The 13231-nt window shown below is 44.6% G+C and overlaps 1 protein-coding gene and 1 pseudogene across 4 annotated transcripts in view; one reads left to right on the top strand and one right to left on the bottom strand.

Moving 5' to 3' along the window:
- GLIS3 (GLIS family zinc finger 3) overlaps positions 1-13231 on the bottom strand; it is a 662455-nt gene that overhangs the window by 505610 nt on the left and 143614 nt on the right. The window contains exon 1 of one of the 4 annotated variants that reach the window (XM_029201553.1): positions 5075-5661. The exons of 2 other annotated variants lie outside the window; for them this stretch is intronic. The gene's annotated coding sequence lies outside the window, so the exon portion shown is untranslated. Of the gene's footprint in view, positions 1-5074; positions 5662-13231 lie in introns of those variants that run through there. One more of the 4 variants, XM_029201561.1, reaches the window with a different exon arrangement.
- The window catches only part of LOC114884448, a 112847-nt pseudogene continuing 104675 nt past the window's right edge, over positions 5060-13231 (top strand).

The following is a 13231-nucleotide window of genomic DNA, read 5'->3' as shown; positions in this document are numbered from 1 at the left end:
AATCCCCTGATTTTGTTCCCAAAGTAGAAAATGATTAGATCCTTGTTTCTGTTCATCCTACATATTGACTTTGAGTCCACCTGAGTGGTGTTTCCCCTCCTCCCTTCTTTTGCCCTCGGTTTCCCCAAATCCAGATTCTATTCAACCTCCAGGCCCACCCCACCTTAGGCCTTCTCTGATCCTCTCTTAATCCCTCTGTCTCTGATCTGTAAAATGGTGAGAATTACACTGTTGTACCTAGTTCACAGCATTACAGAATATTAAATGAGATAATGCACGTTACTTGTTTAGCACACTGTCTGGTACATAGAAGGATCCAATAAATGTTGACTATTTCACTCTATGTACACCTCCTTTAACATTCATAACTTTCTGCATTGCCTTATAGTTATTTGCCTATGTTTCATCTTCCTGTCTAAATTCTAATTTCATTAAGTTTTAGGACTGTGTCTAAATTACCTCTGAACTCTCCCCAGCCCTTATAGGTACACAGATTATTTTATATTATACCTTTATATTTATATTTTTCACACTACCTGTGTCATACATATTGACTTTTCATATACATTTATGCACATATACTTATTATATTTATAGTTATCACACTGTACTGCTTATTTATACTGAAAAGCATGGTATAAATGAAATATATAATTATATATTTATACATTAATATCCTATATTTATCATTTATTGCCTGAATAAATATAGTCTAAGTAAGGTGTGACCATAAAATCATGAACCTTATGCTCTGTGCCTTGTGGAACCAGTTTAATTACAGTTGTGTGCTTCCTGGTCTATTCCTCCCAGTCTATTCCTTTCTTTATTAGAACAAAGCAGCATAAAAACTCCATCTCACTCTTCTGAGCCGGCATATTATTCTTGTCTTTACCTTGGCATACTCGTGAACAATGAGAAATCCTAACTAAAAGTCATAAAACAAATACAGTCATTTCAGTACTTTCACCCAGGCGCTTCTTTGCGTGTTGGGGGAGTGGGGGGGGGCGCTATCCCTAACAGAGAGACTGCCGAATGCATTCTGGGCTGTCACGGTGGTAGCTGCTCCTCAGCATTCTCCTTGCTCACCCTAAGCTGGCTTCACTCATGTTCAGTCTCCCTAATCAGACAGTCATTAGGATGGAGAATAGAGCTTCTGCTTCTGTCAGCGTTTTTCCTTAATTCTGTCATATTAAGTAACGCCTGACCAACCAATTTCTGCAAGCCAAAATGTTCCCCTAAACTTTAAAGGGGAGTCCAAATTATTTGACCTACTAAAAGGTTGTTGTATCAGCAAAAGAAGCCAGACCCAAGGGTGCATATTGAATTATCCCATTTACATAAGGTATTAAAAAGACGGGCAACATTATTACATCTCGTAGAAGTTAAGGCAGTCATTACTCCTGAGGAGAACACAGCGACTGGAAGGGCTGGGGGAAGACAGTGATGAGAAGAGAGTAAGAGTGATGTTTCTGGGGTGTTGGTAATGTTCCATTTCTTAATCCAGATGCTAGTTATTCAGTTGTGTTCAGTTTGTGAAAATTCACCAAGCTTAAGATGTATGTACTTTATCAATATTTTATTTTATCTCAATAAAAATATTTTATCTCAATAAAAATTTTGGACTTTGTGTCAACTCTGCCTCAAGTAAGTGGAAAACTAGGAAAACTTGGAATTTGAGCATCTTTTAATCAAATTACATGTTAATGTCATTTCAAAGACTTTATTGTAAGTTTCATCCTCCTGGAAAGAGTAAGGCAGCATGGTTATATTGCACAGATTTCCTATGTGCCGTTTATTTATGTTTTAAATTTATTTTCAGTCCTGATTGAGTCTATGAGCCAACCAAACTTTGAGAGAAGTTAAATGTTAAGTCTTGTATTTCAATCTTCCTTATAATATCCTCTACAGAAAATAATTACACAGAAAATGACTTCTCCAAGGAAGAGAATGTGCACAGGATGCCACTTCCTGAATTATCTCCTTCAAGAAGTACTCCTTCTATACTCTGGAAGAACTACAAATTAACATTACAACTCCAGAGATCAATAACTACAATATGAGAGAGACAACACCGGAAAGAATGTCCTCAAATTAATTTACTAGCAGGAAAGAGCACTCAGAGAAAAAAGACTGAGAACACTGAGCTCTCTTCTGAAATGATGGAAAGACCACTTTCTGCCATATAAATGAAGGCAGGGCTGGTACATGATCAGTTCCTCCCAAGCAAACCAACTGACTCCCCAAGTATTCAATTTCTGACAAACTCTTTACTATTAAGGAACTTGTATGGTATCGGGAACCAGAGAAAAGATGCTCTCTCAAACTGGCCTAATGTGAATCAAGGAGAGATGGAGTTACAGCAGCAATTAGATTTAACTATTCACACTGCAGGATTACTGAGTCCTCTGGGTAACAAAGGAAAGGACTTCAACTACCAACAAGGAAAGGTGTTTGAAAGTAACTGGAAAAGAAATCCCCCACTCTTCCTTTCCAAGGTAGTGTTAGGGCTAATCTGGCTGCATAGACAACAAGTGAAAACATATGAAAACTGTAAAGCATTCAAAGGCGATCATTAAACTTCAACAGTTCCCAATTGCAAAAATAACATCACACTCTCCTGTCTCTAAGTGGCTTCAAACATTCATTGTGGCAGATCCTTTTTCTACAAACTTTTGCTGGTTGCAGCTGTTTCACACTTCACTGTAAGCAAACTTGAAGGAGGGAGAAAAGAAGGAATGGGAAAATTTAAACCAATACAAATCAATTTTATACAAAAAAAAAAGTTTCCCCATTTATGTAAAAAGGGAGGTCCAGTCAGAAATGCTACAGAGAGGGAAACAGACATCTGGCTAACTCCCAAGGCAGAAATCATGACTCATCAAAGCTTTCAGAAGGGACAGAATGAGACTCTGCATTTGTCTTGAGTTCACCTTCAGGCCAAGGAATGCTCTCTGAACTGGGAACTGGGAAACTTGATTGTCTGCCCTGAGACTGTGACAACTGGCTCTGAGGCCCTGGGCAAAACTCCTAAAACTCTCTGGGTCTCAGTTTCCTCATCCGTAGGTGATAACCAAGATCCCATCATACTTGAGATTCCCTCTTTCCACAACCTAAAGGGAACTGGTCCACTGGGGGGAGCTGCAGAACATTCCTCTTCTCAAACTCCAGAGCCCCAGGCCCAAACTCTGGGGCGACGCTATGTCCTACAAGTAGGTGGCAAGAGGGTGCAAAGCCCTCTTCTCTGCAAGAAGGGGCCGCAATTCCTGCTATCAAGTCCCTGCGTTTCCGAAAGTACCCTCCACCCCCACCCCCTGCCCTGGGTTTAGATGCTGCAGGGATGAGGGCCCAGCTGATGTCCGGGAAAGCCTAGTAAGGGGGTGAGGAATACCGAGGTGGGGGGGCCCTCCAGCCAGGAGGAGGGCTGGAGAGGTCGGGAAAGGTACCGGGGACCCGCCGGGCGAAGGAGAAGCGTGTGGGGCAGGACAGGAGAAGGGCAGCCCTTATCTGCTCATGACCCCCCTATCTTGGCCACCGGGGATCCGAGGCCCATGCCCCTGGGCTCTCTGGCAAGGAGTGAGCGGCGGGTCCGGGGAGGCAGAGGCGACAAAGCCCTGCTGGGGACGCGCTGCTGCGACCCCGTTACTCCCTGGCCGCCTCTGCCCCTAACCCTCGGCCTTGTCCGCAACCGAGCGCAGCAAAACAAAACAAACTCGTGCAGGCTTCCTGTTGTGCAACCCAGTCCTGAGTAAGTCGGGGCCGAATGAGCGCTGCGGCTGGCCCGCGGCTGGGAAGTCCAAGAGGCAGGGAGCAGCGCGCTGCCCGGCCCAATCCCGGATCCCGAGGAAGTCGCAGCCTGCTCGCCGCTCCCGGGAGCGCACGCTCCCGCCGGCCCGAAGCCCCCACCCAGCTATCGTCCTAATCCTTGTTCTTTCACTTCTTGCCTCTTAGACACCCCCAAGTCGAGGGTGCGACTCGGGAAGCCAGAAATGACCTTTCAGAAAGTTTCTCCCTACAGGTACCTAATTGAATCATCCATAGGATGACAAATCCGTCAGGGCCAAGTTTTCCAGACATTTGGGTGACTTCCTCATCACCGAAGTGACTTGTCAGCTCCAGTGAGTAACTTGGAAGTGTCGCTCTGGGCAAGGTGTGTGTTTAGGAGAAAGCCGGCTGCTCACTCAGGCTTTCCAGAAAGCGGCCTCGGGCGACTTCAAAATACACACAGGGTCATTTATAGGGACTGGAGTTGTGCGCAGGACAAAGTCCCCGAGACTGAGACATTTCCCAAACAGTGCTGACATTTTGTCGGGCCCTATAAAAATGTAAATGCGAGGTGACAAACCTAGTGGGGAGTGTGCGCGTCTGAATCTGTGCATTTTGCGGCGTGGGTTTATAGTTATAGTTACAAGACCTGGCGGCTGCGAGTCGCTGGACCCGTCCCCACGAGGAGTTAATGTACCCCCTACCGGAGGACCTCCGGAGCAATGGGGAGGGACATGGGCTTGGGTGAGGCACAACATGGAAAACAGCCTTCGTTAGAGCTCCACAAACACGTGGAACTGGCAAAGGCAACTAAAGCCCCGTGAGCGCGAGAGAGACCTCATGTCAACCCATCAATTCCCACTTCTCCAAAGTTTCCCTTCAGTGGGGACTCATGGGTGGCGTGCACAACCATGCCCTTGCGTTCCGTAACCTGCCCTGATTTTGTAGCCTTCTGGACCCTGTAGTTTAGAAGAAAAGCCAAAAACAAAAAAAGTCTTCCTCATTAGAAAAACTTTAAAACCTTGTTGATTTCCTCTCCGTCGTCTTCAGTTGACGCTTTTAGGCAACTGACAAGGAACACGGCTTGACTCCTGATTGAGAATTGTTATCTATCTCAGTAAACAGACCTTTTAGAGAATCTGGGTGTTGGAGTGCACGTATTCTTAAACCTGAGCGAACGCCACCCGCTCAGCGTGGAAACAGTTCTAATACCTAGTTTGTATCTCTGAGCGTTGCAACTCCCCCACATTCTCAAGTGCCCGGCTTCTCCCGTCTCTCGCCTGCGAGCAAAGTTCCTATGGCATCCACTTACCAGGTAACCGGGATTTCCACAACAAAGCCTGGCGTGCGGGTCCCTTCCCCCGGCCAGCCTGAGCGAGTGACAGCGGGCGGCCAGCGCTGGCGAGGAGAAACTTGGGGCTCCAGCCCTTCAGCGCGCTCCCCCGGCTCTGCCTCCTTCGGAAATGAAAACTCCCATCCAAGCAGGGGGACCGAGCGCGGAAACCCGGCCCAAGTGCCGTGTGTGCGCGCGCGTGTGCTAGGGCAGCGGCGGCAGGGGGAGGAGGGGGCAGAAGTGGGGTGGCTGTACCCTCGGCATCAGCTCATTCTGCCGCCCCCCCCCCGCGCGCGCATACACACACACACACACACACACACACACAAACGGAGCAAATAATATCTTTAAAAAGTTGAGTTTCGACTTTGTGCCTCGCGCGTCCTGTTCATCCTCGCCCTGGGCCTGAGGGTGCGTCTGGGGGCCGGCGTGGGATGCTGGCTAACTGCTTTCGGCGGGTTCCGTCGGGAGGACGCTGGTGCTAGCCTAGACGGCTGCGGGCAGCGAACGGGGCTGCGGGGAGGGGCAGTGGTGGCGGCCCCAGCGCTAGTGCCCGTGCGCGCCACGCTCTGGGCTGCCCTGGCGGCGCAGTGTGGACGCGGCTGCAGGGAGAGGGGAAGGGGGAAGAGGGAGGGAGGGAGGGAGGGAGGGAGAGAGGGAGGGAGGGAGGCGGCCTGGGAGGAGAGTGGATGTGTGTGCGGCCACCGAGGGCCGGCCTGTAGGCAGCTGCTTCCTGAGTGTGAGCGCGGGAGGGGGAAGGGGGGACGGGCTCGCTGGTCACCAGGCTGGCCAATTCGAAGGCCGAGCTTGTGTCTCCCTCTCGACGCGATCAAGCACATAGTCCTTCCCTTGCGCCAGGGAGTCAAAGAACTCCAGAACCGGCTAACAGCCGGGAGACACTTCACCTTCTTCTTGGGCCTTATTTATTGAACGGGTTTTTTGGGTTTTTTTTAACATGCAAAACCGTCAGCATTTCGACAAGAGTTAATGTCAAAGCATAAACAAGTTTAAAAAAAAAAACACGCAGTAGTAAAATGGAGAGAAAAATTAAAAAGTGGAAAATGGCAAAAGGGTCTTTCTAATATACAGGATTGAATGCACATAACTTGGAAAATGGATAGGTGAAGATGCCTTTGGCAACTTTTTAAAGTAAAGAATAAGCAGAAAAGAGAGGAAGGTGATGGAAGTGTTACAAGATGTAAAATTCTAAACACGGGCTGCTAGGAATGGAGGCACATTCCCTGCATATGTTGCACCTATATAGTGGACCATTCTTAAGAATCCAACATCCTCAACTTCATACCCCACCTAAGCTGTGACCCCAGCCCTTCTGCTTGGTTTGGTCAGAGACCTCAAGAGGCTGTCCCCAGAAAGCCAACTGTTAATGGTTCCCTACATGTACTGCCACAGATGCGTGGACTTCCACCTTGGGAGTCAATGTAAGTAAAGCACACAGTATTCTCCAGTTAGACCTTTCTACAGTGAGAATATTATTCACCCTCATGAATGAAATGAATGAGGATATCTCAAGACACTTAGATTCTCACCAGTCCTTGTATTCTATTCCAGGGCTCTCACTGAACTATAAATTACCATTCAGGTAGCAGATGCTGTGATCAAGATAAAAGCCCTCAAGTACACAAATGACTCACCAAAGATTGTTGAAAATTTTCATTTATCTTACTTCAGAAATAATATTACTAGAGTTGGTCTGTATCCAAGGTATGCCATCACCGAAAAAGTCCAGTTTTCACAATACTTCCTCTGTCTCGTTATGATCCGCTTTTCAAGATTCCCTTCAGGGAAGGCATTTTTTTCCTTTTCCAAAGACACAAACTCATCAGAATATTAATCACCAGAATATCTATCAGCAGAAGTGGAGGGAGGGAAATAAAGTAATAAGTTCTTAAGATATGTAATTCTGTCAGTTTTCCAGTTTCTCCCTCTGTTCTTCCTCTCTTTTTAAACACAAGTATCCAAGCCCAAGATGGCAATAGAAGGGGGTTCAACCACACACAAGAAAAGAAAATACTCATAAAATGAAGCATGCAGCAGTATCACAAAAACAAAGAAACCAAGTGATGGAAGTTGCCATGACTATTCCACTGTGGCTAGTTATGGCAACAGGCCTGACATTCACATAAAAACTCTTCCTCATTAACTCCAGCCTTCCGGAGCAGAGCAAGATGGGAACACTGATCCTTCAATGCATCACGGGAAATTCTCTTCATCCAGATTCTTTTGTTGTACATACTGCTCCCCAGGAACAAGACAAGCCTCAATGGAGGTTGCACAAAACCTTTCCAACGTACCTTAAATATCATTTCAAATACAATGGTTTCGATGCATGAAATTATATCCTAGGGGCTTACAGAAGCTTCCAAAACTTCCCACTTGATGGGAATAGCTGGAAGAGAAATATATAGTGTTACACCCTACTTTAATCAATGGCTCATGGAAATAAAACACTGGGAAAGTTATGAGTCATCAACCTGGATTCCCAAAATTCTCTTCACTTATAAGAGCCCAAGGGTGGGAATGCCATTTTTTTATTTAGGTGGGATTTTCACAAGCTTCTAACATTCCTAAGACATTTACCTACCACTTAACAGGTACAATGCTTTGTTTGACTTTTTTCTTTCTTTTTTTTTTTTTTTTTTTTGCTAGGAAGGTAGATCTGCAATGTCCTTATATTCCATGGGATATAGTTAAAATGCAGTGTTCTCAATACAACCATGGAATGACTCAGAATGAGCTCTGTACCTCTTCTGGACTAAACTGGTCAGCATGAGTTGGGGAGGGGAGAATAATGAGATGGTGGAAAAGGAAATAGTGCCGTTCAGAAATGACACTCTCCTTTCTCCATGAGCTTTCCATTGTGCTTAGGAATGCCATGGTAGCCTTTCAGCCAGACAGGTGGGAACTGCAACCCAGTTGTATCTTTCCTCTCTGGAGTCATTAGTTGCATGCATCTCCACGGCTGACTCACAGCAGCTGACTCAGCAGACAGGGCCCTGCTGCCAGCTCAAGTCCAGTTCTCATTCATTTGAGAAATATTCAGCGAGTACCTACTCTGTCCCAGGATTGGGGGCAAAGGAATCAACACATGTAGGCATTGTACATGGGAGGATGTTACATAAAGCATTTGCCCAGGGCCTGGGATATAGCAAACACCCAAGAAATGGTGGTGTTTTACATATATTATCTCATCAAAGCAGTCATATGAGATGCCCACTGGCAGTCTCCTATTTAGGAGTAAGGAAGCTTGAAACTCAGTAAACAGTTAAGGAGAGTAGGAGACAGATCTAGGTTTGCCAGTCTAGAAGCCTCAAGTCCTTTCAACATTGCTATCCTACAAAATAACCATGCATGCTCTTTGAATGTGTGTAAAATACATTGCAAGGGTATAAAGTAAAAGGCATCTTCTAATTAATGTCAGACAAGCACAACTGAGTGTAGAGGACGAAGGAATAATTTCCTACTACAGAACATGGAGTAAGTAGCTTGGCTGTTTCAGCTGGGCTTCAAAGAGTGGGTAGAGAATTGATAAACAAAGGAGAACATTTCAAGAGGAGGAATCAGCATCAGAAAGGGCACAAAAAGCATTAACTCTAGGGTATCTGCTCACACAAAGCTAGAATACAAAATAGGATAATTCACAATCTCAGAGCTATAGCAGTGGAACACAGTAGACCCTGGAGGGAACATCCTAACTGCAAACCTTCAGGAGAACTGTTACTTGTGTCAGTCTGAGTGATCTGACAGCATTTACAAACTTGCAAAGAACCTTGATCAGATTCCTACTGCTGTAAAGTGTCTATAGAGAGTTTTACCTCAAAAATGCAGATAAGTTGAGCTAACAGCATCAGCGATAGTATGCCTAACTATCAACACACATACACATACACACCCAGGAGCTAGCAAGAGTCCAGTTATGTAGAAATACAGTGGAAAAAGTCAGTGTTTGCCAACTTAAAGAGGGGAGCTAAATGTTTAAGATGAAAATTTTCCATTTCACCTTCCTAAGTTAGTAATACAAATAGTGGAATGTTATCAGTGTGTGATACTCTAATAAAACTTTTAAATTGATCTTTCTACTAATTTTGCCACAAGTGCAGTCAGCCCAGACTCTCCTGCTTACACATCAGTGATGCAATTTTTAAAAATTATTATTTATACCCATTACGTTCATAGCATCATGCCTCTTTTCCTTTCTAAGGCCAAAACCATAAGTCAGAGTCTAAAATGTATCACTCCACAAACAACTGACCAAAATGTGAAATATTTTACTCTATACAATGTCGAAATATTTTACTCTATACAATGTCTCTCCGCCTTGTATTACCGGTAAAATTTTTCCGCCTATTTTATACAAACCCAATTGAGATGCATCTAATATTCTACAAAGGTTTATAGGATATTTCTTGACATATTACTAAGGTATATCTCCAATGAGTTTACCTAAATAAAAATAAATTCATAGATACACACAATGTTCCACAGGCAGCCAGTTTCCTGTGGCAGTTTCCAGTTTCATTTGATATCCAAACTGGCCACTTATATAATTATAAAATTCATTACCTGATCATGATGCTATCTTATCCATAACTGCCTTCTGTAAATGCCTTACAATGGACAGAATTCACATTTCTTCATAAGCCCTTCATGGCCTAACAATAGTGCTGGGCACTAGTAAGTAATTAACGCTAACTGAATGTATGAATTAATGAGGAAGCCAAAGAATGGTTTCCCTACTTGCAGAGATGGTGAATAGCACTAACTATTGTCTTTGTGAATATGCACAATCATTTCAATACTCCAAAAGTCTAAACACCTGTCTTTCTCTTTGTGTGCCCCCATGCTCTTCATTGTAAACTGAAGATTAAAATATTATTTCCTATTTCTTGGGGAAGAAAATTCAGTCTCTGCGCAATGCTTAGAACCAGGAGGGTGAGCCTCTCCCTCCAATGACCAGATGATCCCTCCCTATCTGACATCCCACTACCTCCTTCACACCACTCCAAACCCGGTCATTTGCATCACACCGTGAATTCCTCCCCCCCAAAATATACGTACTGGGACTTCCCTTGTGGCACAGTGGTTAAGAATCCACCTGCCAATGCAGGGGACACGGGTTTGAGCCCTGGTCTGGGAAGATCCCACATGCTGCGGAGCAACTAAGCCAGTGCACCACAACTACTGAGCCTGTTCTCTAGAGCCCGGGCGCCGCAACTACTGAGCCCATGAGCCACAACTACTGAAGCCCACACACCTAGAGCCCGTGCTGGCAACTAGAGAAGCCACCGCAATGAGAAGCCCGTGCACCGCAACGAAGAGCAGCCCCCGCTCACCACACCTAGAGAAAGCCTGTGCACAGCAACTAAGGCCCAATGCGGCCAAAAATAAATAAATAAAAATAAATGTATTAAAACAAAAAAAGAATGGCTTATCTCAAATTTGTAGGAAAAAATATATACATATGTACTAAATTATGGGGAGAAAAGATGGAATGAGGGTGCAGAGAGGAAGATGAGTTTTTTGAGAAGAAATGAAGAAGGCAGGACAGCATCAGGACATCATCGGGATAACTGAGAACAATGAATAAGTTTCGGGCATGATTAATCTCTAAAAAAAAGTGATTCCATGGATTTTCAGACTTCTCCCCAACTCACCTCAAGTTCCAAATACCCTTGCAAGGGAGTTTGAATACACTTGGAAATTTTCTACAAATTCTAAATCCCTATGATGCTAAACACTCAGGAGGTTTTCACATGTATAAATACTTCTATCCCCTTTTAATCCTGTAGAGAAGGGAGAAGTGTAATTTTATTGTCCATTGGATAAATATCCAATTACCCCCAAAGTAGACCTGCCCTGGGTAAGGGTTTTGACCGCCTTCAGGCCGGGAACACTGTTCCAAGTTCATTATCTGCATTACCTCACTTAATTCTCACAACATCCCAATGAGGTAAGATCTAGCACAACTACTATTTTATAAATGAGGAAACAAGCAGAGAGAGGGGTGAGGTCTTCTCAGTGTCACCTAACTCCTGGGGGAATGGCCACGCTTCAGAGAAAAACATTCTCCCACATTAACCATTACTCTCTTACCCTTTCAGAGCAGGAAGCCCTGTTTCCACCATACATTTATTTGTTCATTCACTCGGGAAGGGTGGTGTGTTAGAAGGAGGATGGACTTGGGAATCAGAAAACCTAGAAATTCTAACTCCAACACTTACTGGGAGACCTTCAGCTGGTTCCTGAGCCACTGGGGAGGACCTCAGTTCAGCTACATAAGTTATTGCAAAGATTGAATGGGAACTGCAACACTGACCAGCACACATGTGCAACCAGAGGCTTTCTCTATTGAAAAGGGACACAGTCTAACACCTTCAGGGGAAATGAACCCCAGCCCCAGCTCCAGGAATGGGCTTGATGACTCTGAGAGAAATCTCCCTCCCCTGGTCAAAGTGAATTGCTCATAAGTCCATACCTAAGCCAACCAATGCATGACATTCATCTGGCCATACGGATTGGTTCATTGATGAGCATGTGACCCAATCTGGGCCAATAAGATGTGAAGAGGAAAGCCCTGATCATAGGGATTGACTCAGTGATAGGCATGTGACCCAATTTAGGCTATTGAGATGTTCTCATGAGAAGTTTCTTTGGTAGCTTCTAAGGAAAGTGGCCTTAGGAAGCCACTGGAAAGGTGACCCTTCCTCTTCTATGCGTTGTGAAGAGACAGAAGTGAAGCTGTCTTCCTCTCAGCCTACAGAGAGAGCTGACACTCTGTGGAGTGTCTCTGTGGAGAAGGTTGCAAAAAGCAGGGGCCAGAGCCCTGATGGAGCCACACCTGATCTCCATCTGACCGCTGGACTTTTTCATTTGTGGGAGCCAGTAGATCCCTTTTATTTTTTAATCAAATAGCTGACAACAAGTCACAGAAGTACCTACAGTGTTCTATAAGGCACCATGGAGGGTACAAAGATAAGCGAGACAAACTTAAAAGTGCTCACTACCTAATAATTACTTTAATAGTTTTTGTGACATCATTTTAGCCTGATTATTTTTAAAACGTTATAACTCATCCTCTTTTCAAGATCCTCCTACCATTTTGTCAGTATAATATTAAGCAAGAAACATTCCACTTCCCCCGTAATTGCCCAGTGCCCCCTTTCAGAACAGCTCGTAAACTTTTGGGGGTCAGATAAAGTAGTGTATCCATTTGGTTGTCAGACAACTGACCTGAAAAGCCAGGTCATTTCTACATGTTCTCAGTCACTGGTTAACAAATGTAGTCCCAGAACTCAGCACCTAATAGGAAATATATGTATTCCCAAATTCCTATCGAAATTTGACTTTATCTCAGTCCCAGATAAAATAAAGCCAAGATTTTCCTGGAATTACATTCAGAAATAAAAAAAGATTTGTATCCAGGCATCTCTGAGTCCCACTCACTTTTGCTGTTGTTGCTGCTGTTATTACTCCTGCCTTCGACAGTTTCAGTTCAGCCTGGAACACCCCCTTCCCCACCCCCCATGTTCTTCTGTCTTCTGCTTCGTAACCAAATTAAAACTCAGTTATAGATACCATTTGGGGTTGCTGGCATAAGCAGCAGGGGCAGAGAGTCCTTAGATTCTAGATTGAATTAAGGGCCCAGCAATTAGACAGTTTGAGCTTGATAATAACGATGTTATCTCAGCAGGTTGCATAGGTCAGAAATATTTTCCTATCGTTGCTTTCTTTTTTTTCCAGGAAGAAGCAGACATTCAGGGGAAAGTAAGGGAATTCCCCGGCAGTCCAGTGGTTAGGACTCCGTGCTTTCACTGCCTAGGGCCCGGGGTTCAATCCCTGGTTGGGGAACTAAGATCCCACAAGCCTCACGGCGAGGCCAAAAAAACAAAAAGGAGAAAGTGAGAGTGGCAAGTTATAAGCCATTAGGTTAAGGCATAGTTTAAGTATGACAATAATAACAGCTCACATTTATGAAGGGCTTATTATATGCCAGGGGCAGAGCAAAGTACTTGAGATTCTTGATCTCATTGAATCCTTACCAGTATCAGTCTAATAAATGGTAGAGGTAGGACTGGAACCCACTCCCTATGGCTCCATGGCACATGCTCTTAGCTGTAA

This window comes from Monodon monoceros, unplaced genomic scaffold (genome assembly GCF_005190385.1).
Source record: "Monodon monoceros isolate NGI ecotype Baffin Bay Population unplaced genomic scaffold, NGI_Narwhal_1 Super_Scaffold_5, whole genome shotgun sequence".
NCBI lineage: Eukaryota > Metazoa > Chordata > Mammalia > Artiodactyla > Monodontidae > Monodon > Monodon monoceros.
The sequence above is the reverse complement of the archived record's forward strand: the minus strand, read 5'-3'. Positions and strand labels throughout refer to the sequence as shown.